Raw genomic sequence first — 26440 nt, forward strand, 5'->3', positions numbered from 1 at the left:
TAAAATATTTCTCTTTTTGTGACTTCTTAATTTAAAACTAAGCTTTAAATTCTCAGCCTTTATAGGGTAGATATTTACATAAGGTTAAATGGTCACATTAACATACTGACATAATAAAACAAATAATTCTAATATAAAAAATAATTGATTTAAAAAAAAAAAAAACCTATAGTACTATAGTACTAGACCACAGAGAAACTAGTGACAGAATACACATTGCTATGCCCTGAGATTTAGAATACCAGTTTGCATAGAGCAGCTGTGCATGGTTGAACTTGGAGGAAAGCCTAAGAACAGGATAATATGCCCACAGATGGAGAAATAGGGTGCCACTGTAAGGTCATCATTCTATAGAATTCCAAGTAGCCCAGAGACCCATGCCGTCATAGAAAGCTGATGGCAAACCACTTTCTCTGATATTTTCAAATGTTTTTATTTTTTGATGATTTCATACATTATATGTTGATCATATTTTCCCTCTCATAATTCCCAGATCTGTAGAAGGAGATTTTCTCTGTCAATTTTGGTACCACTGGACCGATTTTCCCTCTGCCCACAGCCACTTAAGAAATAAGGCCTCACCGTCCCTAGGGAATGGATGGGAGGTGGGATGGGAGGTTGGTGAGGGACCTGGGAAGATGGGAGGGAGAGGGAACTGGGATTGATACTTAAAATAAGATAATTTCTAAATTAAATAAAAATATATAAAAAGAAGTAACCATTCTGAGACTTAATATCAGTACAATTATTGAAGTTATAATAAAAGATCATCAACTAAATACAAAATTGTAGACTCACAAAGATAGGATAGATAACAGAATATTTTCTTTAAATTTTGCCAAGTATAGATAAATGAACTAAATATTGTAACAATAATTCTTGCTTCACAACTTTTTTGTGATATATAATTTTACTATGTTGAAGTTAAAACTTTCCTTGTTATTTAAACAGAATAAAAGAGATGACAGGGAATATCCTCTGTATGCTGTAAATATGTTTCTCTTATTGGTTGATGAATAAAGCTGCTTTGGCAGGATTTAACTAGTCAGGAATTCCAAACAAAGAGAGATGAAAAGAAAGAGAAAAGGGAGTCACCATGTAGCCATCAGGGAGGCAGGACACCCTGGCATCATCAGTAAACCAAGGCCACATGGAGATACTCAGATTAGTAGAAATGGGTTAATAATTAAGAAAGAGCTAGCCAGTAAAAAGCCGAAACCATTGACTGAACAACTGTAACTGATATTAAGTCTCAAAGTGGTTATTTCATTAAGCAGCTGTGGGACCCAGTGGATGGAGAGAAAACTGGTTCAGTGGAACCAAAAATAGAGAAAATATCTGTCTACACAGATCCTCTCCATCTCCTACTCACAAAATTTCATGTCCTCTCTCTCTCTCCCCCTCTCTTTCTCTCCCTCTCCCCCTCTGTCTCTGTCTCTCTCAAAAAAGAACAAAACAAATAAAAAGCACAAAACAACATAGAGTACAATTTGTGTTGTCAAAGCTGCAAAGAAATATTGAGTGTTCCATGACCATGCCATCTAAACCCTAGCCAGCTGGAAATAACAAACATTCTAGAACAATATATGTGGTACCCACTGTTAAAAATGTGGCCAGGGAAGTATAGTAAATAGAAAAGATAATTTCTAAAAGAGAAAAATGTTCAGGCTCCAGTGGTAATTATGAAGTGGGCCAATTGGGTTTCAGTGTGTGAAAATCCATCTTCATCAGCTGAATGACAGCTCAGTGATTGAATGAAAAAATACTGAAAGAACACTACAGCACCTGGAAGGGTTTAGTCAGGTTTACCACAGAGACGATGTAGAGAAGGCATGCATCAGTGCTTTCAAAATCAAACAGGAGCACAAGCAAATTACTTAAAAAATCAAATAGATGGGACTAGAGAGACCACTCAGTTACAGGCACTGGCTGCTCTTACAGAGGACCTAAGTTTGGTTCTTGGCACTCAGGGGGCCAACTAGCAACCACCTGTAATTCCATTTCCAGGGTTTCCAATGCTCTCTCTGGCTTTCATGGGCACTGCATGCATACAGTACATATTTATACCTGCAGGCATCCAACACTTAACATAAATATAGATGGGTCTTAACATTAATTTTCAAGTACATGTCAGCTGATGAGGAAAAGACAGATATTCTTGTAGACAGAAAATCCATTCAGGTAAACTGACACAATACCATGCTATGCATTTATTTCATACAGCTAAAATCAGAGGTGGAGTTACTATATGTGGATAAGCAAGGAGACAGAGTTTATAGTTTACAGCTGGAACAAAAAAGATTTAGCTAAGCATTGTAGGAGTGTCTCTATAGGGAGGCACTTGTCAAACCACAAATATCTAGGGGAAGAGAGCCATGGTGGGCATTTTCTGGAGATACCATGAACATTTGTACTTAGTTCCCCAAGAAAGGCATTGCCAGCCCACTGAGGCTGAGGTTATGGGGTACTTGACAAGGCTATGCCATTGTTAACAATACGCATTCATTCAGGACTTCACTCATTCAGGCCCCCATCCCTCCCTACAATGTGGCATAAGTCCTCACATGTACACAGAATGGACATGTGTTAAGAAAAATGTAGAAATTTAAGCAATAGTGGAGAGGCTACCTTAAATGCCCTTCCCCCATAATGAGATTGATGACTACCTTATATGCCATCCTAAAGCCTTCATCTATTAGCTAATGGAAGCAGAAGCAGACACCCACAGCTAAAAACTGAGCTGAACTTCTGGAATCCAGTTGCAGAGAGGAAAGAATGAGGAGCATAGGGTTTAAGACCAGGCTGGAGAAACCCACAGAATCAGCTGACCTGAACAAAGGGGAGGTCATGGACTCTAGACTGATAGCTGGCAAACCAGCATAGGATTGATCCAGACCCCCTGAACATGGGTTCTAGCTAGGAGGACTAGGCAGTCTATAGGGCCTCCACTGATCAGTATTTAGCTCTAGTATACGAGCAGACTTTGGGAGCCCATTCCACATAGAGGGATACTCTCTCAGCCTAGACAACTTGGGGAGGACCTAAACCCTGCTCCAAATGACAGACTTTGAAGATCCCCCATGGAAGGCCTCACCCTCCCTGGGGAGCAGAAAGGGGATGTGATGGGGGATGGTGGAAGAACAGGGGAAGAGGAGAGGGTGAGGGAACTGGGATTGACATGTAAAACAAGCTTGTTTCAAATTTAAATTTAAAAAAGCATCATTTAAAAAAAAAAGAAAAATGTAGAAGCTAAAAGCAGAGATTTAGACATCAGTAATATATAGTGTCAGCTAAAAGGATCCTAACAGGTGGTGTCCTAAGAAAGCAAGGCAGAAGGCAATAACATCAAAGACTTCAATTTCCGGTGGGCTTATCTGTTCAGATGCAGTGACTGTTTCTATTGGGGTTTTCTTAGCCTTGTGAGGATGGTAGTAATCTGTATGCATGTTGCTACAAATGAGTGGAAGCAAGGGCTTGGGGGGGGGGGTAGGAGTGTGAATATCTCCTCAAACTGTGAACATTTTCTAGTATAAATCTTCCCGTTTTAAATATCTGGCAGCATTTGGATAATTTAAAATATTTTAATTTTGGTTTAGATTCAAATGTATCTTTTGCCAACCATTTATGATCTATAAATAGTCATTAAGATTGTTACAACAGAAGCACTTAGAAATCCTTACTGCTGGTCTTGGTGGCTTGGCAAAGAAATAGTGATTCCAACCTGGAAAATTAATCATCAATTAGACATATGTTCTTGTGATAATTTTTTTAAGACAGGATTCCCCTAGGTAGCCCAGACTGGCCCCAAACTGTAAATCTCCTGTTTGGCCACCTCTTGAATGTTAATGTTAAGAACATGTTATATTTGAAAATATATATATCAAACTGCTTCATGAGTTCTAAATTATAAAATTAATGTAAATAATTTGATTCAAGCACAATTGTTTAACAATCATTAGATATAGTTGCAATTCACAGGAATCTCTGAATCTAGAAAACACCCTCGTGGCAAGTATGGTATGGAACACAGAAGGCTTTGCTTCATAGCTTAGCACCTGGCATGCCTCGTACCTACTTGCTAATGAAATCCAAAGTCTCACATGAACTTTTTTTAACTTATGGCATGTGTGGGTGATAGCAGTCAGCCTCAAAGTGCATGGGGAACTGAGTCCAATCCCACAAAACTCATAAAAATAAGCATGGTAGCATAAATTTCTAATCCCAGTGCTGGGGAAGCAAACATATGCAGATCTATAGGGCTCACTGGTGGGCTAGCCTAGTATATTTGTTGAGCTTTAGACCAATTGAAAACCTCATATCAAAAATCAAAGTGGACAGGGACTGAGGGCTGACAGATGACCTTATTGTCAGGCCTCCACACACTGGCACACCTGAACACATGTGAGCACATACATGGGGAGGGGGGGAAATCATAACATGAAAGTAGTCATATATAATGTCTCATTTTTATTTGTTTAATTAGCCCAACTTTATTCTAGTAGAGAATCAATTTTAGCATCACCAACATTCTTAAATGTGTTGTTTTCCTAGCAGATATCACCATTACCTAAATGTCATTTCATCCACAGAGATATTACAACATCTTATCCCTTTTTCTCCTGTTTCTTGGACATTTAATCCTTCTATTCCCCCAAATGGCCCAAACAAGCCACCTTGAGCCAAAGTGGAGACAAGGTGTAGCCATTGCATAGGGACAGCTCCCCAGACTATGCCCAGCAGGAAAAGGCTCCCAGGGCAGGAGAGGTGCAGAGGAGATCCAAAATAAAGACTTCCCAGAGTAAGGAAGGAATTGCAAACAATTGGCAGTAACCATGGTCACATAGCTCTTTGTAGACACAGCTGACTTATAGGAAGCATCAAGTAATGGTTCCTGGTGATGATTATTGTTCATTTTCAAGTTGAAGTCATATATGAAACTATTGTGTGTGTTCACATGTATGTGCATGTGCTATGGAAGTCAGAGAACATCTTAGCATGTCATTCCCCCATCTTCTTTTTTCTATTTTTTTTTTTTGATATTATTATTTTTTTCTCATGTTACAATCAACCCCAGTTCCCTCTCCCTCCTTCCCATTCCCTGCCCACTCCACAGGGAGGGTGAGGCCTACCAGGAGGGATCATCAAAATCAGTTAAGTCATTTAGGATGTGGCCTAGCCCCTCCCCCTGCCTCTAGGCTAAGGGAGTATCCCTCCATGGGGAATGTGCTCCCAAAGTCTTTTTGTGCACCAGGGACACATCATGGTTCCACTGTCAGAGGTCCAGTAGACTGCCCAGGCCTTCTAACTGAGACCCATATTCAGGGGGTCTGAGTTGGTCCAATGCTGGTTTCCCAGCTATCAATCAGGGGTCCATGAGCTCCTTCTTGTTCAGGTCAGCTGTCTCTGTGGGTTTCTATAGCCTGGTCGTGACCCCTTTGCTCATCTTTACTCCCTCTCTGCAACTGGATTCCAGGAGTTCAGCTCAATGTTTCACTATGGATGTCTACTTCTATTTCCATAAGCTACTAGATGAGGGCTCTAGGATGGAATATAAGGGAGTTATCATTTCCCCTATCTTAAGATAGAGTCTTCTCCCACTATCCCAGAGTTCATTGAGCTGATGAGTTGACCAGGCCACTGGCTAGTAAGCCCCATGAATCTATCTGCCACTGCTCTCCCACACCCCAGTGGCTAGGATTTCAAATAAATTCCTGTTGGGCAGTAGTGGCTCATGCCTTTAATCTCAGCACTCTGGAGGCAGAGGCAGTCAGATCTCTGTGAGTTCGAGACTGGCCTGGTCTATAAGATCCAGAAGAGCCTCCAAAGCCACAAACAAACCCTGTCTGGAAAAACCAAAAACATACAAACAAAACAAAACAAAAATATATTCCTCCACAAATGACACTTTATAGAAATCCCAGGGATTTAACTCAGGTCCCTGTGCTTACAAAGCAAATACTTTACCAACCCCAGCCCCAAAACTGTTAATAAATGTTTATCTTGCTACTAGACCCTGGATTTACATTTTAAAAAATACTACAGTTTTATCACAAAGAATTTTTATTCATTTTAGAGAAAATTATTTCATAATAAAATTGAAGTAAGAGGATTACATAAGGGTGAGTTGAAATAAGCTTGAATATTAGTTTACTATGGCTCCGTTTACAAAGAAAGGAGATGGAAAAGAGTAGGTCAATATTTATAAGCACAGATATTTGCAGATCCTTTACAAACTATATTTCATTTCACATACAGTATATCCACACTTATGCTTTGTAGTATAATGTGGGAAACTTAATTTAGCTGTTGTGGGTCCAAATTGTTTTATGCTGAATTTTTATTTTTTGAGAACGCCACACACGAGTGCTGCGTTAGCATCATGCTTACCCCTTCTTAGCCCAACTCCAACTCCTCCCAAGTCCCCCACTTGCTCTCAAATTTATGGCCTCTTCTTCAATTATTTTGCATACACAGAGACACACAGGACACTTACACACAAGCACACAACCTGAGTCTCTTTAGCATTGCTCATATTTACATGTGGGTTGGATAGTCTGCCCAGGAGAAGACTAATTTTCCTTTTCTCTGCAGCCATTCGTTTCCTGGAAGTCTTCATCTATGGTTGGGATCTTGTGATATTTACCCCCTCCACTTAAATGTGTCAACCAGTGTTGTCATTATGTAGGTCTTGTTTAGGAAATCATATTGTTGAAATTTTATGGATACAACTTTCCACCATACAGAGAAGATACTGCCTAACATCAGGTGCTCTAATCTTCTGGTCCTTACATTCTTTCTGCCTATTCTTCTGCAGTGGCCCCTGAACTTTGTGGTATATTATATTTGGGTCTGGTACCTCATGGTCAGTTCTTCATTCATATCCTTATGACAACAGACAAGTGTAGCTTGCACTCCTCATCAAACAGCCTTCTTTTTACTGCAGATGGAGACTATTACAAAAAGCCTCAGTCAGGCAAATGTTATTTCTATTTCAACAGTTTTTTCAGATGACAGAAAATCTTTTACCCTGCAGACTTTCCACATATTCACACAATGTAGATGGTTCTGGGGGAAATGTCAGTCATTTTTATCCTCATGTTGCCTATGGCTCCCATCTTTAACTGGGTAAAGCAAAGTTTTGCTCATAAAAGACTACCAATTCAGTAGCAATGAGCAGTACAGACATTCAAGAAAAGGAGATGCCCAGGGTGTGCAGATAGTATCTTCTTTTCCCAGGCAGTAAAGATGGAACTATTGGATTAGGTCAAAACCATGAAATCCATTAAAATAGGCTCACAATAGACACTCTGGAAATCAAAGATTCACAGCTAATAGAAACACATGAAATGTGTTAAAGTGTCCAACGGTTTAAAATGGTAATGCAAGAAAATTAGTAACATTTATAGAATTCTGGTAGTATAAATCCAAAAACTGGCAAATAGAGAAAGATACTTTCCTTAGCAAACTATACTTGAGGGTGCACAAGTAACTGGTAAAAATTATAATCATTACGAAGTGTATTAACTGGTCAGAAATGGTAAACTTAGACTATCATCTCTCTCTCTCTCTCTCTCTCTCTCTCTCTCTCTCTCTCTCTGTGTGTGTGTGTGTGTGTGTGTGTGTGTGTGTGTGTGTGTGTGTGTGTTTATGCCAAAAGAAGGTATCAGATTCCTTGGAGCTGGAATTGCAAGTGGTTTTAAGTTTTCCAACATGGGTGCTTAGAACCAAACCCTGGTCCTCTGGAAGAGCAGCAAGCTTTCTTAACCACTGAGCCATCTCTGCAGCTCAGAATATCATCACTTTTTAACCCTTAATTGAATTAATGAATCTGACAATAGTCATTAATCATTGTTAAAACCGTTAACAGAAACACTGATGAGAAACTTTTGTGATAAATAAATCAAGATCTTTAATGATGCAAAATAAGAACAGCTTTCAGATTTGAGACCTACTCTGATGCTACTTTGCAAAGAGTCATAAAATTGCATCTGTAGAATAATCAACATAATGTTCTAAGCAAGCAATAAGGAAGTTCTGTGTTGTTCATCAGTGGTTTTACATCTCCTGAAGTGTCTTTCAGTGAAAAATACGGATGGGTCTGCCAACAAAATGATGAGGTATACAGATTGCTTCAGAATGAACCAAGATGAAGAGAAGTATCTACAAAATAAATATGGCATGTGACCTTAATTCCTGAAACCAGATGATGGAATCCATTGTAATAGATTTCCCCATGGGCATATGTTAGAAATTCTTCATTATCTGATCTTTTTAAACTTCTTCCTACTCCAGACAATATACTCATTTGACATTTATATAGTCATTTATGCTGACAGGGTGGTCATGCTAGAACAGAAAGGGGGAGTGGTGCAGGTATATGCCTACAGACAGAACAGGGAGCTTTACAACATGACAACTCAATGTGAGTTTATCATCCTGTGTCACCATGGCAAAGATTGTTATAACAACGACACGCTCTGTGTCCTGCTTGGCTTTTATTTTCAGCAGAAAATCAAATGTTTTAGACTGCCATGTTCTGTGGCACACCCGTTTCCATGTGTTTCTGTGTGGTGTTCAGATCTTAGGGCTTGCATCTATTTCCTGCTCTGACTCTGTCCTGTTACCTGATGATCCAGCTGCAGCTGTTTGCCATAGCTGAGAAGTTGCAAATAGATGTGTTTTCCAATGCCTGTGTTATTATTAAAAAAAAAAAAAAAAATCAGAAGCCAGAGCTGGAGCTCACTAGTTGAGAGTGCAAACTGCTCTTGCAGAGGACCCAAAACTGATTTCAGCATCCACACTGGGTGGTTCACAACCACCTGTAACTCTACCTGAAGGGTATCTGACACCCCCTTATGGCCCCGTGGGCACCAGATACATGTATGAATATGCATTTAGACCCACATACATACATACATGTTTTGTTAAATCAGAAGCCAGTATTAAAATCATCAAATAATTCCCAATGTTTTCGTCAAAACAGATTGCTGCTGGGTGGTTTGAGTGAGCTGTCTCCCACAGTCCTGGCATTCACATGCTCTGTCCCCAGTTGGTGACTACTGAGAGGTTCAGAAAGTGTGACTTCCTGTAGGAAATATGTCACTGGCGTGGACTTTAAGGTTTCAAAAAAAAAAAAAAAATACCTCACATGATTTCAAGTACACCCTGTGTGTTTCCTGCTTGCAGTTTGAGATGTGAGTTGTCAGCTTTCCTGTAGTATTGCATTCCTCCTGTCGTACTTCCCTGCCTGATGGGAAGGGATGGACTCTAATCTCTCTGGAACCATAAGCCTGAAATAAAGCTTTTCTTCTAGAAGTTGCCTTGGTCAAGATGTTTTATCATAGTAATAGAAAAGTTCTTTTCCAAGATGTGGATTGTTTACACTTGAATCAAATAAAAATGAGAAATAAAAATAATAAATTTTAAAATTACAGAGTGTTTTATTCTAGACGTATAAATCATGGTTTCACTGTTACTTTTTTTTTTTTTTTTGTACTAGAGATTTGAACTCAGGACTCAGGGCCTTGCAAATGCTAAACTAGTGCTGTATCTGAGTCACATTCCTAGCCTTCCTCTAAGTTTTTAGTTCACTACAGGGTCTCAGTAAATTACTGAGATCAGCCTCAGCTGATTCTGTAGACCAAACAGGCCTTTAACTTGTAGATACTCCTGCCTCAGTCTTAGGAATAGCTGGGATTTCCTCTCTTTGCGTGTGTGTGTGTGTGTGTGTGTGTGTGTGTGTGTGTGTGTGTGGTGTTTGTGTAGAAAGACAGACTCAGATAAACTGAGTTTTGGTTCAGTGACTACTTTTCTGCTTTGGATCTTAAAATATAAACAAATACCCCTCAGAAAAAAATGCTGAAAAATTATCATACAATTCACCCTAGTACAAACACAACACAAAAGCAGCTATGCTGAAACAACTGCAGCCAAAGCCACACAAAAAGACTGGCAAGAATGCATGGATATGCAACCAGATATCCTGGTCATGGGCTTCATCACCAAGAAGCTGTTCTGCAGCCGCTATGGAAATGCCAGACTGATTTCTACCTTCACTTCCTGTCCTTCCCTGTAGCAGGCAAAAGAATTAAAGCAATTGTAATTTTAATCAACTGTTCATTAAACAGTAGCAGGGAGGGAGCTAGGAAAACAGATCAGTTGGTAAAGTACTTGCCTTGCAAGCATGAGAAGCCAAATTCCATCACCCAAAACCCGTATGAAAAGGTTGGCAAGTGTTTCTAATCCCAGCACTGGGGAAGCAGAAACAGGAGGATTCCTTGGAGCCAATGAGAAACTGTCTCTATGAAAGTTCATGAAGATGACAGTCAATGTTGTCCTCTGGTCTTTGTACATATATATACCTGTGTACACAAGAATATTCATACATTAATACATACACAAATATATACACATACATAAAAATAATAGCAGCTAGTGTTTTTTATGCTGTCCTGTCTTCACAGAAGTTGCAGGCTTGAGCTAGGCTCCACCACTCTTCCCAATTAAAGAGTCAAGTAACAGTGCAAAGCAGAGAGAGGTTTACTCAGTGTGGTCACATTGAGAAAAGGAACACATAAAGAAACCCTCAGCCCACCTTTGGAGTACTGATATGAGGTTTTGGTTTATAAGAAGGAAGAATTAGAGCAGAGCATGGCAAAAGTGTGTGTAAGTAAGCACTCTTGGTCAAAGTGTGGTCTGGTTGACCATTGTCTCTGTTAGGCTCTTCAAGTTGGTTCCAGGATATTTATCATTATCATCTCTTGAGAGAATCTATTTTCTCCAACAAAGGGACATACTGCTTTGCTGGTACAGAGAGTTGCCTTCATTTGAAGGTGGAATGTTCTGTCCTGGGAGGATTCAGAGTGACTAAGAAGGTGAAGGACAGTGATTTAACTTTGTACTTTTAGCCAAAGTAAAAAAGACAGACAGACAACTGAAATGTAGATATGAACATAAGTGAATGGTTTTCAGCAAAAGCAGCTTCCAAGTGCCTGCTTCAGCTAGGAGTTAGAATCCAGACTTATCCCTGCTTCCACACTCAGTACCATCAGCTTAGAAATGCTACAGCTAAAAAGACAGGTTTAAGGTGCGGTTCAGTGGCAAAGTGCCTGCCTGGCATATGCAATGCACTGGCTTTCATACCATGCTCTACACAAAGTAAAAGAAACAAATAACCGTATGATAGAATATATGAATATGAATATACCCACATTATAATTAAATAGCAATAATTAAAACCTTGTGTCATTTTTCTAAATCTCCACTGTAACACTTCCCTTAAATAAATAACATCAGGATTATGGGCAAGGCACACAGAAACATAGTTTAGGCTATGGAACTACAAGATTTATTTTGAGATCTCTAATCAGACGCTGAAACTAGTGGCTTAAGAATTAATACAAAACACTATAGATTTTTGCTTCATATCTTTTTTTGAAGGTCTGTCTACAGGTCCTTTTGAAGTGGAAAGGGGAGGTCTTTGTTGAGATTTCCCTGAGACCAACAATTGATCTTGATAATGTATAGGAAACCTAAGGAATGAAGTACATGAAATTCACATGACAAGCTTTCATTGGCAGCACTGGGGGGTGTTAATGTTCTGCATTTTCTGCATTCTTTAAGTAACTTATACAAAAAAGCCTGCAAGAGTGGCTTCAGCTTGGAATTCACCTAAAACCTACCACTGGGGAGTTGTGGGATTCAATTCACTGCTCTTAATTTATTTTTGCCTGAAAGTTCAGTCTTGCTGAAAATGTGCGAATACACTCAAATAGCACATTTATATTTGTATAGAATCGCTGCTACTTCAGAAGTATTTTTAAAGTTCATTGTTATGACTTCATATATAATATTTTTCTCCTAAAACAACTAACTCAGGACCAAGAAACTATATATGTGACTTACTGTCTATATATTCATCACACAAATCACTTCACTGTTATATAACAATAAAGTTAGAATGATGTGAACAAATCCAACTTAATTTTTTTTTTGTTTTTGATGGGTTGTTTTTTTATAATTTTTTAAATTTAATTTTGAAACAAGCTTGTTTTACATGCCAATCCCAGTCCCTCCACCCTCCTGTACTCTCCTGTTCCCTCCACCAACCCCCATCCCATCCCCTTTCTGCTCCCCAGGGAGCAGACTTCCATGTGGAGTCTTCAAAATCTGTCATAATATTTGGGACAGGACCTAGGCCCTCTCCCATGGACCTAGGCAGAGGGAGTATCCCACTATGTGAAATGGGCACCCAAAGTCCTTTCATATACTAGGAATACGTACTGATCCATTACCAGAGGCCCCATAGACTGGCCAGTCCTCCTAACTAACATCCACATTCAGGGATCAGTGTCAGTCCTAAACTGGTTTCCCAGCTATCAGACTTGGAATCCATGAGCTCTGACTTGTTCAGGTCAAGTTTCTATGGGTTTCTGCAGCCTGGTCTTGACCCCTTTGTTCATCATTCCTCCCTGTCTGCAACTGGATTTCAGGAGTTTGGCTCAGTATTTAGCTGTGGGTGCCTGCTTTTGCTTCCATTAGCTACTGGATGAAGGTTCTAGAATGGCATATAAGGTAGTCATCAATCTCATTATCAGGGAAGGAAATTTAAGGTAACTCTATAATAGAGCTTGAAGTCGGGGATGCTGATGTCTCCAGAAGTTCCTTCATTGTATAGGGTTGTTTTGGTTACCCTGGATCTTTTGTTTCTCCACATAAAGTTGAGTATTATTTTTTCAAGGTCTGTGAAGAATTGTGCTGGGATTTTGATAGGGATTACATTCAATCTTTGGATTGGTTTTGGCAAGATTGCCCTTTTTATTATATTGATCCTACTTATCCAAGAGCATGAGAGGTCTTTCCATTTTCTGGTATCTTCTTTAATTTCCTTCTTTTAAGATGCAAAGTTCTTATTATATAGGTCTTTCACTTGTTTGGTTAACATTGCCCCAAGATATTTTATGTTGTTTGTGGCAGTTTAAAGGGTGGTGTTTATCATCTGTATATAGTAGGGCTACTGTTTTTATTGTTTGTTTGTTTGTTTGTTTGTTTTTGAGTTTATCTTGTATCCTGCCACTTTTCTACTTTGCTAAAAGTGTTTATCAGCTGTAGAAGTTCCCTGGTAGAGTTTTCCAGGTCACTTACATAAACTATCATATCAGCAAATAGTGAAAGTTTGATTTCTTCCTTTCCAATTTGTATCCCTTTGATCACCTTTTGTTTTCTTATTGCTCTGGCTAGTACTTCAAATACAATATTAAAGATATATGGAGAAACTGGACAGCCTTATCTTGTTCCTGATTTTAGAGGAATCACATTAAGTTTCTCTTCATTTAGTTTGATGTTGGCTGTTGGTTTGCTGTATTGCTTTTATTATATTTAGGTGTGTTCCTGTTATCCCTGATCTCTCCAAGACCTTTGTCATGAAGGGGTGTAGAATTTTGTCACAGGCTCTTTCAGCATCTAGTGAGATGATCATGTGGTTTTCCTTTTTCAGTTTGTCTATGTGGTGGATTACATTGGTGGATTTTCATATGTTGAACCATCCCTGCATCCCCAAGATGAAGCCTGCTTAGTCATGGTGGATGAATTCTCTGATGTGTTCTTGGATTCAATTTGACAGTATTTTATTGAGTATTTTTATATCAGTGTTCATGAGGGATATTAGTCTGTAGTTCTGTTTCTTAGTTGTGTTTTTGTGTGGCTTGGGTACTAAGATAATTGTAGCCTCATAAAAAGAGTTTGGCAATAACCTTTCTATTTTTATTGTGTGGAACACTTCAAGGAGTATTGGTATTAGCTATTCTTTGAATGTCTGGTAGAATTCTGCACTGAAGCCATTTGGCCCTGGGATTTTTTTGTTTGTTTGTTTGGGAGACTTTTGATGACTGCTTCTACTTCATTAGGAGTTATAAGTCTATTCAAATTGTTTATCTGTTCTTGGTTTACTTTTCTTAAATGATATCTATCCAGAAAAAAATTGTTCATTTCCGTTAAATTTTCGAATTTTGTGGAGTACAGATTTTCGAAGTATGACCTTCCTCAGCATCTGTTGTTATGTCCCCCTTTTCATTTCTGATTTTGTTAATTAGCATGTTTTCTCTCTGCCTTTTGGTTAGTTTGGATAAAACTTTATCTATCTTGTTGAACCTTGAAGAACCAACTCTTTGTTACATTTATTCTTTGTATTGTTTTCCCAGTTTCGACTTTATTGGTTTCAGCCCTCAATTTGGTTATTTCCTGGTGTCTACTCCTGCGGGGTGAGTTCTCTTCATTCTTGTTCCAGAGCTTTCAGTTGTGCTGTTAATGTGACTATTCTCCAGTTTGTTCATGTGGGCACTTAGTGCTATGAACTTTCCTCTTAGTACTGCTTTCAAAGTGTCCCATAAGTTTGGGTATCTTGTGTCTTCATTTTCATTAAATTCTAGGAAGTCTTTAATTTCTTTCTTTATTTCTTCCTTGACCTAGGAATGGTGAAACTGCACATTGTTCAGTTTACATGAGTTTCTAGGGTTTCTGCAATTTGTGATGTTGTTTAATTCTAACTTTAATGCATGTTAATCTGATAAGACACGGGGGGGGGTTATTCTGATTTTTTTTAACCTATTAAGGTTTGTTATGTTGCTAAGTATGTGGTTGATTTAAGAGAAAGTTCCATGTGGCACTGAGAAGGTATATTCTATTGTGTTTGGATGGAATGTTCTCTAACTGTCTGTTAAACCTAATTGGGTCCTAACTCATTTTAGCTCCTTTGTTAAGTTTCTGTCTGGTGGACCTGTCTAGTGTTGAGAGTGGGGTGTTGAAATCTCCCACTATAAGAGTGTGAGATTTTATGTGCAATTTGAGTTTAAGTAATGTTTCTTTTAGGAATATAGGTACCTTTGTATTTGGGGCATAGATGTTCAGAATTGAGACTTCATCTTGATGGATTTCTCCTGTGACAAATAAGAAATGACCTTCATCTCTTGATTGATTTTAGTTTGAAGCGTAATTTGTTAGATATTGCCATTGCTACATCTGCTTGTTTCTTGGGTCCATTTGATTGGAAAATCTTTTCCAAACCCTTAATTCTGAGGTAACATCTGTCTTTGAAGTTGAGGTATATATCTTGTATGCAGCAGAAGAATGTTCTATTTTTGTATCCATTCTGTTAGCCTGTGTCTTTTTGTAGATGAGTTAAGACCACTAATATTGAGGAATATTAATGACCATTGATTGTTAACCATTGTTTGTTTAGGATTTGTTGGTGGTGGTGGTATTTCCTCCCATTTTTCTTTTGGCTGTTTTGAAGTGCAATTATCTATTGCCTATGTTTTTGAGGGTGTAGTTGAATTCTTTGGCCTGGAGTTTTCCTTTAGAACTTTTTGTAGGGATGGATTAGTTAATAAGTATTGCTTAACTCTGGTTTTGTCATGGAATATCTTGGTTTCTCCATCTACAGGATTGAAAGCTTTTCTGGGTATAGTAATTGGAGCTGGCATCTGTAGTCTCTTAGTCCAACTTAAAAACCTTTTAGCCACTGGGGACATCACAATACCTAGAATTACCATAATTTCCAGGCCATAGCTCTTTTCTCTCTTTTTAAGACTTATTTTTGTTTATGTATGTTCACATGTGTGTGTATGCACATGAGTACAGTGTCTTCCGAAGCCAGACATTGGAAGAGGGCACTGGAACCCAGGGAGCTGGAGTTACCAGCATCTGTGAGACTCTAAACAGGAGTGCTGGGAAGCAATTTGGGTCCTTCTCATGTCCCTTAGTCCATAACTAAAGAAAATGACACAATTACATATATGAGTAAGATCCTACCCCCTGTCCAATGAGGAATGACTGTAGCTACTTTGCACGGAGAATTTGAGCATATTATCTACCTTAAATCTGAGATGAGTTAGAGAAATTGTCCTGTTAGGATAATTGTTATAAATGACTTAAAGAAGAAAGTAATTCAATTAATGATGATTCCAGTGTTGACAAAAAGAATATTTTTGAAATTTTTTATTATTATCAATTCTTGAAGAATCATATACAATATATTTTCATCATCTTTATTTCCTACCATCTGTCATATCTACCTTCCTTTGAGAACCTACCTAGCTTAGTTTCCTGTTTTTTAACGCATCAAGCCCAATGGGTGCTTCCTATATCATTTACTGGTGTGTAGGTAGAAGCTCTGGAATTGTGCATAGGTAGCAACTTGGAGATTCACTAACTGTTCCCAAATTGGTATACTTAAGAACCTGCCAAATAAATGTTGTTTAAGAGGAATGAAATGAGAAAGGAACAAACCCTGGTCAGGGAAGATGCATTACTTCCTTTTTCAGTTTTTGGGCTCTGGGACCAGGGACTATAATGAGTGACTGTGGCTCTTTTTCTGCTACCTTGGGGCTTTTGTGATGTGTGCTCTGAACACTTAGAAAAGTCTTGCCTAGGAACTGGGGAGATGGCTCAACTGGGGAAGTACCTGACTTCTAAGCTTTGGGACCTACTTTTGGATCTCTGGCACTTACATAAAAGCCAGGAATGGCATTTATGCCTGTGATCCCTGCACTTAGGAGGTGACCACAGGAGGGTCCCTGTGATCTTCTGACAAGCTAAGCAGGCCAAATCAAGAAACTCCATGAAGAATGGCCTACAGAGAAGAGAGGAGGAGGAGAGCCAGAGAGTGAGAGAGCGAGAGAGTCGTGTAAATTGCAAGCATCATTTGGGAAGATGAGTGGCTCTTAAAGAGCTGTGAAGCATTCACATTCATTCATGCCTGGTCATAGAAATGACAGCTCCCACAGAAAGCTTATGTCTGTGGTAGCAGCAGCCTTGGTCACTTCTAAAGCTCTGTGTGGGTAAAAGCTTTTTTTGAAGTTTTTTAAGGAATTACACATCCTCTCCCTTTACTCAGTCCTTACCTGTTTCCTGAGATTTCAATCTTTTGGTTAATGTTCACCACAGGAAGCACCTAAGAATAGTCTTGCTTCTCAGAGCAAATTCTATCTTGGGACATGATGGGTGGAGAACAGCCAAGAACATTCTAGCAAATAGGTGCCCAGTTGGGCATTTCAATATTATGCATTTGACAGGGCAGAGCAGCGCCAGCAAGGTTGGCATTGGAAAAATGCACAGCCCAGTTCTGTTTGAAAGCTCCCTGTCATTTCAGAAGCACTTGGACACGGGCACACGCAGGCTGCTGCTGTGCTTGCAGGGGCTATTAATAGGAGTTCAAGTACTTGTAGTGCCCTTTTGATGGGGGGCAGGGGCACAAAATGCTTTTCTGTTCCTAAACAGAAGCTATCCAAGCCAACAGAAGCAATCCTCAGCCATAGCAGGGCATAGCTGTTAAAGTTTCTGCAAGACACACTACAGTCCATGAATTTTCATGCAACACATGTCCTACATGCACAGATATCATAACGCTATTAATAATGGTAAACACTGGGTTCCGCACCCACTCTAGGGAATGTCTAACTCAACTATAAGACAAAGTTCATATTACTTATGAGGACCTTAGTGCCGCATATCTCCAAATGTTGGAAAAATGGGCCACAGGCCAGTCACCTGAGGGGAAGAGTGAAAAAGAGGTCAAAAGATGTTGCTTTAAGGAGGGTTGAAAGAAGGAAGGCTCAGTGGGTAAAATGCTTGCTGTGCAAATATGAGGATAAGAGTTCAAATGCCTGGCACACATGTATAAGCCAGTACTGCAGAAGGAGAAATAGATGGTCCCTGGGGCTCAATAGCATTCTATTTCTTCTCTGTGTGTTAATAGAATAACTTTGCCAGTGTTAAAGCCCAAGGACAATGGAGATGGGTCTAATCCAAAGGAGAAACTGTTGTGGAGAAGATGCACACCCACATACACAGAGAAGACTATGGGGATCTCCTAAGCAACTTTCAGTAATGCCACCTTCTCCTTTCTGTCAGAGTTGGAATAACATAACACAATAGGATGCTCTCCAGTCCAAGAATTTTTCGAGGTTAAAACTAAAGTTAAGAAAACTATTGTCTTTCAGCACACCAACTAGAAATCACCTCAAAAAATAAAACCATCAAGTGCTTCGCCTACTATTTGAGGAAAAAAATATTTCTTTTTTCTTTTCCTTCCTCTTGTTTACTAATTTCCAAAGCCAGCAGCTTGGCATTTGGCAAGCTGTTCTAGCTTTCTCTGCAGCACCACAGCCACTGAGGATTTTGACATTGAGGACATTTTCATAAATATCTCAGGGGTGAAGGTGGAAGTTAAATTTAGTTAAATAAATTATTATTCTCTATTAAAAATATTTCCCTGATTTAATCCTATCATTCCAGAACTTTTTTTTTTACCCTGCTATGTTCATATGTTTTTCTTCTTAGCTCTTTGTGTTCTGTGAGGCTAACAGGGAAGAAGAATTCTTTTCCACTGCCAAAACTAGGTTCATAGCTAAGGTCCCCATAACAAGAGACATTAATAAGAAGAAAGCATACACAACTATTCAGTGTAGATTTTTTCTTTATAGCATCGTTTAGTTTAACTTTTATGGTGCTAGAGACTGAACTAGAGGTTCTATGCATGCTGGGAAATTGTTTACTGCTCAACTCTGCACCTAGCATATGGTGTCTGTGCTATATAGCCTAGGAACCTTCATACTTCCTGTTATGCTCAGGACTGGTGAAGACAGTTAAGAAAAATGAGATTCAATGCTAGGGAGAAGGGTCTAACTGTGATGGGCTCAGAATAACATAGCAAGACTTTTTGTTGTTGTTGTTCAATTTTATCTCTGCTCTCTCCATTTTCAGAGAGAATGTCATACCTTTCTGCCACAACTATCATGGGCACTTGCCACATGATAGTCTTAGGATCTCCTTCAAGAAAACCCCAGAATTTTTTTCTAGGTTTATTGACTTACTTTGAAGACAAAAGTGGAAAATCAGAGTAGTCTTTCTGTTTTCTGGAATGCCAAGGTTAGGTTTGGGAGTAGTGTGTTTGAACTCCATCCTATGTACTGTGAGAATAATGTGACTTTGAACAAATAAAGGAAAGGAAGATCATCACTGAGATCAGTTGAATAGTGCATGAATTCAGTCAACTAATGCATTTTTTGCAATAAATTACTACACTCTGTGTGTGTGCTATTCTCTGTTCTTTCTTCGCCCCCACTTGCCTCTCTCTTTGTTGTTCTTATACAGGTACACCTGTCTCGTATTCATATGGAGACATAGTCATAGACTCTATTTAGCTTCACAAGGGCAGAGTTTATGAAAGGTGGAGTGGGCTAGTTATTACAGTAAGACTTTGTTTTAGAAAATGAACCTGATTCCATCTTCTCATCACCCATGTGTATGCCTATCCACTCAAGACTCTCAGCACCAGCCACAAGCAGTCCCACCCACTCATCATGACAGTCCTTATGTTTGTGCATCTCATGATTATTTCTCTTCCTCCATCATCATCTTCTCCAGCCACTTCGAGAGTGATCAAAGCTCTCTCATGTAGCATACTGTTCCTGCTTAACCTCTAAGCTACACATGCATTTTTTTATTCCCTATTCATGCAATTTCAGGTAAATTTCATACAAGGGAATATCTGATATTAAAATAACATACTGGAATTTATAATGGAAAATATTTTCTCATCAAATGCATAATTAACTGAAGAACTAGTGTTTTGTTTGCTTATAACTTTATCTAAAAACATACCAACATTTAGTGACCTAAAGCAATAACCACCCATAGGCTCCTAATGTGTACTGGTCCCATCTGGGCAGGTCTTCAGTTGGTCATACTTGTAATCACACCGTGACTATTTGCTTGCCTTCCTGTGTCTGAGTTTATTATGTTACCCTATTCCTGAGAAGGTGTGAACAAATAACTACTCACCTCACATAGTGAATCAGTAACACACCAAAGTAAGGTTACTATGAAAATCCAACTTGATGGACCAATGAGTTTTATTAGAGTTACTAAGAGGAACCTGGATGAGGTATATCATGATAAGTGAATCACTGAAATCTCATCTCAGCATAGGCAACAGCTCACAAAAGCCCTGATTTTAAAGGTAAAATCAATACCAACCTCTATATATAGTCACAGAGATAATCCATAAACCAGACACTAAGGTCTTTAGGATCTTGGTTTAAGTAGTGAACAGAAGTGTCCTAGTCACTGTCATAATTGCAATTGAGCTCACATACCAGGGAAGGTACTAGAACAAAGAGCATAACACAAAATATGTTAGTGGGTGGTAAATACTATTGCAAAAACAGCCCAAAAGCAAAGGTGTGCAGTAGGAAGTAATTGTAGAGGGTTAATACATTTTAAATTAAGATAGAGAAGTCAATGAGAAACTCCAAGAGAGGACAGTTGGGCAGTGGCTGGAAGGATTTGGGGACCAGACCAGTGGCTATAGAAGAAAGATGTTTTATAGGGTATTTCTAGGCCAGAAGCATGGATGACTTGATTTCAAAAGAGCAAGAAAGATGCTAGAGAGTTGACTCAGTGATTAAGAGACTCAGTGATGAAAGGAACCTAGATTCAACTCTCAGTACCCACATGAGAGCAAGCTCACAACTATCTGTAATTTAAGGTCCAGGGAGTCCAATGCTGTTTTGGACTCCCAGGGCACTGCATAAAATTAGTAAGGGTTGTTGTTGTTTGTTTGTTTTGGAGGGGTTAAGGAGCAAGGAAGCCACAAGGCTGGATGATGGCAAGTGGAAAGAGATTTAAAAGAAAGAGGACAAGGTATTTGTTTTGTATGTTTCGATTTTTAGAGATGAATTAAATATCTGTCTATGTCAAGGAGATGTACAGGTGGATACAAGAATCAGAAGTGGAACTTAAGCTGTAGTCAGTGAAAGAACACCTGCCTGGCATGTGTGAGACCCTAGGTTCAATATCCAGTACTGGTTAAAATAATCAGAAATGCTTGGAAGGCATCTGGCCTAATAGACCCCTATGGAGATCTTTATTCCATAGATTACTTTAAAACTGTGGCCTCTTAAGAAGGCAAGAGAATAAAGGTACTTATCCATGAAGAGATTACTCATCCAGGCTGAACAGTGAGGAATTTGTAAAGAAGTGAGAATTGGAAAGAGGATGGAGTAAGGGGGGGGGTTAGAGGAGACTGGAGATAGGGCTAGAGAAGCAGGCTGCACACAGTCACTAAGGTCTTTATATGACAAGCTAAGGAGCTCAACATCTGTTCTGCAGCCAAAAGAGAGGCATCAGGAGATTCTCAACAGTCACATGACACAACAAGATATGTGATTAGGAAACTGACACCATAGTGAAGGTGAATCCTGACAAGAGAAGGACCTAAGTCAAGTACCTAGCTGTTAACAGAACTGGAAATGATGGCCAGAAAGTGCCCAGATCAAGTGCTGTGAAAAGGTCCTATTTATTCTTCCAGGGAGAAAAAGAAATGTTGCCAGATGGGTCAACAGAGACCTAGGATGGATGTTACTTCCTTGTTTACTCATATTCTTTTGTATGTGTGATGTACACAGATACATGGGAGTGTAACATGCAACATATTTGTGTGAACTGCAACCTGTTCCACATTAATTTGTTTGTTTGTTTGTTTTGAAACATGGCCTCTCATGAGCCTGAACCTTGCTAGGCAGGCTAGGCTAGCATGCTAGGGAGCCCCCAAAGAACCTCCTGTCCCTGTAATTGCCTGCCAATGCTGTTATTACAAAAATATACCACTATGCTGGGCTCATGGAACCCAGGTCCCAATGCTTGCTCAGCAAGCACTTTACCCACCCAAATTTTACATATTTTTGTGTTTTGTTTCCAGTTTTGTTTTGCTTTTTGTTTGTTTGTTTGTTTTCCTTAAATGCAGTATAAATGACTTTCTTGACTGGCAAACTGTTCTTACCTTGACAGTTCTCCTTTTACAGTTATAGTCTACATCAAGAAGTGAGTACATCTTCTGTCCATGTGGCTGGACCCTGAGGTGGTTCAGTGTGCTTCTTTAAACCCCATTGGAAGCAATATATGCAAGAGTAACATGGCATCATTCCAGAACTGCTCTGCTTTCTACCACAGAGTAACACTAACTGTGCAGTGCTGACTTCATTGTGAAGTAGGGGAGCTCTCTGCCCGAACATACGTTGTAGGAACCACACAGCTAAGTGCAGTTGTGTTTGCTGTAGGTAAATTCTCAGCATGAAGACATGAGTGTATTCTTGGCACTGGTGTAAACCCAGGGTAAACAAGTATTTCTTGCACATCTGCTCCACACCAGGCACCTCCATATGGTTTTTAATTTAATTCTTAAAGTTCTAGTGCTGGCTGGGGTGTGTGTCAGCTTGGTAGTAGAGCACTTGCCTAATATGTGCAAAGACCTGGATCCATTTTCTTGTGTTAGGGAAGGATGGCAGGTTTTGAAACACAAATACACTGCTGATGAAATGGAACCACAGAGAAGTAACTTGGCTAAGAGCAAACACTTCCCATTGAAAGTGATGTTACTTCCATTTCACCCTCGACTATATGGCTATAGGGAAACGTGTTTTTGGTGTATAAAGCAGGGTACACATAGAAGTTCATTTAGTTTCTTTCTCTTTTGTTGGAATCAAATGCTTTGACAAAAGGAGCTTAAAGAAGACAGGGTTTATTCTGATTCCCAGCTCAAGAATATATCAGGGAAGTCAAGGGAAGCAGGTGCTTGAAGCAGCTGGTCATCTTTTAGCCACAATCAAGAACAGAGAGTAATGGATGCATGGATTCATTACTCACCTTCTCTGTTTACATAGTCCAGGATTCCTGCAAGGAAATGGTGCCACTCACAGTGGACCAATCTTTTTACTTCAATTAATATAACCAAAATAATTCCTCATAGGCAGGCCCAGGGGCACATGTCCCAGGTGATACTAGTCTGATAATTAACACTCACCATTACAGAAGTCTAAGGAAGCTTTGTCAAGGTTGCTTGTCAGAGGAAACTTTAAATATATTCATGCATGAACAGTTATCATGAGCTCAAAAATGGCCATGCTCACAAACTTCAGCTTTCTGTTTAAATGTTTCATTCCTAGTTGAGATCTAACAATAAATTTGAAAGGTCCAAAAATAGATATATTTATATTTACATAGAGAGGCAATGGTGTGTTTGCCTGCATAGACTACAGGCCTTACTGATGCTGGGGACATAGCCTAGTTGATAGAGAGCTTGCCTGGCATGCCCAAAGCTCTAGGTTCAGTCCCTAGTGGTGCATAAAGTCAGATGTAATGTTTATGCCTGCATCTCTGGCACTTGGTAAACGAAGGCAGGAGTATCAGAAATCTGAGGTGTTTTACTTCTGTATGGTAAATTCAAGCCAGCCTGAGTTATATGAGTCCCTGTTTCAATTTTTTTCCCTTCATTGTTTTAGCTATCTCAATCTATTGATAAACTATTGTGTTTTATGTCAACTTGACACAAGCTAGAGTTATCTAAAAGGAGTGAACCTCAATTGATAAAATGCCTCCATAAGATCAAGCTGTAAGGCATTTTCTTAATTAGTGTTTAATAGGGGAGGGCCCATCCCATTGTGGGTGGTGCCACCCCAGCCTGGGTTCCATGAGAAAGCAAGCTGAGCAAGCCATGATGAGCAATCCAGTAAGCAACACCTCCCCATGGCCTCTGAATCAGCTCCTATTCCCAGGTTCCTGCCATGTTTGAGTTCCTTTGATTATGAAAAAATAATATGGAAGTATAAGCCAAATAAACCCCTTTCTCCCCAACTTGCCATTTGGTCATGGTGTTTCAACACAGCATTAGAAGTCCAAACTAAAACAACTATGTAGTTAGTCTAGGCTAACCCTGAAGTCACTAAGTAGTTCAGGATAGCCAGAAACTCTAAACTGTGCCTCATCCAAGTGTGTACTGGAATTATAAAGATGTATACACTCTCTGGGTTATTTTACACTACCTATATTAGATGAAGTTTGATAAATTATTTCAACACTAGTAAATGTCAAACTAAATCTTAAACCAAGTGCACTGGTTTTGAGTATGATAACCAAGGAACTGAATTGATAGCATTCATTGCAGGAACACTGGATGATTTCCAGCTGTCAGTCAGGCATTGCTCCAGAGCTTGGTTAGCAGATAGTAAATGAAACAATATCTTTGCTTCTTGTGAGCCCTCATTGGTTTATGTTTACAATAAGTTCAATAGAAGGCATGCACTGGGATTTCTCAAAGAGAACATCCCATCAAGACTCTTTGAGCTCCTAAGTGGGGGTGTAGTTCAGTGGTAGGGTGCTTACCTTGCCTTCATGCAGCCCTGGTTTAACCTCAAGTACTAAAAAGAACCTGAAGAGTAGCCTCAGATATGTAGGACTCACTCTCTAATAAAGCCATTCTTGGGACTGGAGAGATGGCTCAGGAGCTAAGAGCACTTGCTTCTGATAAGAGAACCCATAGCAGCCTCTAACCTGTCCTGTACCTGTGACTAATTACCCCTGTTCTGCACCTAAATAAGCTCTTTTAAACTTCTCTCAGAGTCTCATGGATAAAAATAATAGAATTTTAAAATTCTTGAGTTGACCAACCAAAATCCCAACGTGGATATGGGAGGGTTTGTGAAGCCATACCCCTATATAAGGAGTTATTGGCAAATGGTGGCTAATGGGAGGAGAATCCATTTTCTTCAGGGATACAGTCCCTGAGAGACTACTCATGCTACAGGAGATTGTTCCCAACATACATAAAGCCCGCACTAAAGTAGACTCAGTGGGTTAAAAAAATGAGAGTACATGAAGCTGGGAAGGTAAGGTGATAAGTGGATAGGAGAGGAATTAGAAAGGAATGTGCAGTGATTGGATCCAGACACTATAGGTACATATATAAAATTCTCAAATAATAAAAAAAATTAGTACTTGCTTTGAGAATATGTGGCTTCCTCTGAAAGAGACACCATGACCACAACAACTCTTATAAAGGTAAACATTTAATTGGAGCTGGTGTACAGTTTCAGAGGTTCCGTCCATTATCATCATGGCAGCAAGCAGGCAGACATGGTGCTGAAGAAGGAGCTGAGAGTGCTACATCTTGATCCATGGACAAAAGGAGAATTTGTGCCACACTGGGTGTGGCTTGAGCATATAGGAGGCCTCAAAGCCCACCTACATAGCCACACACTTCCTCCAACAAGCCCACACCTCCTAATGGTGCCACTTTGTCAGCTCTTGGGGTTTTATTTTGTTTTGAAACATAGTTTCTCTATAACTAGCCTAGGTTGGCCTAAAATGAATGGCTCAGGCTAAAATGGACTTTTTGTTGCTTTTGCTTCAGCTTCTTGAGTGCTGGAATTGCAGACTTGGGCCACCTGCCTGAATATGGAGTTGTTTTAAACTACCACACACACACACAAAAAAAAATTACACACACATAGTTACCCATGATTTGAACTAATGAAAACCATACTTATGCCACTGACTCCATGAGAGGCACATTCCTCATATCTCCTTTGATTTCCATTTTCTAAGAACCAGGTCTCCCTTATTTGAAACTGGAGTTTTATGGAAACTTTCTGACTCTCAGCAATCAGTTTCCCATCACTGCCATCCTCTATGAAGGACTTTTTATCATCATTGTTTTAGGAGGACAATAGCCATCTATATGTAATGCTTTTATTTCATAGAAATTTTTAAAATGTGCAGTGTTTCCCTTTTAGCAAATTGTCTGGACAGTTGAATAACAATTGCTATGCAGAAGTCAATTTCTAGGTTAAAAATGAAACCACTAAGTTGATAATGAGAATCAATTTGCATAGATCTTGCTTTATGTTACCTCCCTGATGTCAGGGAGGGGAAAATGCCTAGGGAATATGTGATTAGTCCAAAAGAGATGGATTCAGTTCGTTTGATAAATATAATTAGCCTTTAAACACCACCTTCATTTAACAAGGAATAATTTGTAGAAGACAAAGGAGGTTTATGCAAATTCTGAGAAGCATTCTGTTTTATGAGTTAGTCCTTCTCTGTACTTATTCAGAGCAGAGATAACTTGACCTTCATATTGAGTGAATAGCTGTATTGAAGGAAGATTATTTCTGTGGAATATCAACACTTTGCTGGCGGCTCTAGAAAGGATTATAACTGTGAAACAGGTGCTGACGTGAGCATCCACACAGAAATAACCAGAAACAAAGGTCCTTCATTCCTCTGCGGGCAGATAGAAATCCTGGGAGCCAAGCGATTAGCCTCCCAGCACCAAAGGCTGTTTCTCACTCGTTCCAAAGGCTGAGTCTGTATTTATTTTTCTTTCTTAAATGTTTTCTTCCTCTTTTAGTAAAATTTAGAAGCCGCAAGTTGCTAAAGAAAAAGGAATCATTACTGCTCCTCAGACTTCACCTTTTGACCCTTGACAATTTTACCTTAAATGTACTTAAAACAGGATGCTTTGGGGGGGACAGAGGATATGGTTTGTCTCAAGAGCACAAGGGGCCTCATTCAAAAACCCAGAGCCCAGGTAAAATCCTGTAATCTT

The 26440-nt window shown here is 39.3% G+C and overlaps 1 protein-coding gene across 3 annotated transcripts in view; it reads left to right on the plus strand.

Moving 5' to 3' along the window:
• Positions 1-26440, plus strand: part of Chrm3 (cholinergic receptor muscarinic 3) — a 262367-nt gene that overhangs the window by 83052 nt on the left and 152875 nt on the right. The window contains exon 1 of one of the 3 annotated variants that reach the window (XM_051194769.1): positions 14207-14258. The exons of the other annotated variants lie outside the window; for them this stretch is intronic. The gene's annotated coding sequence lies outside the window, so the exon portion shown is untranslated. Of the gene's footprint in view, positions 1-14206; positions 14259-26440 lie in introns of those variants that run through there. 3 annotated transcript variants of the gene reach the window in all.

The sequence above is a fragment of the Phodopus roborovskii genome, unplaced genomic scaffold (assembly GCF_943737965.1).
Source record: "Phodopus roborovskii unplaced genomic scaffold, PHOROB, whole genome shotgun sequence".
Classification (NCBI taxonomy): Eukaryota; Metazoa; Chordata; class Mammalia; order Rodentia; family Cricetidae; genus Phodopus; species Phodopus roborovskii.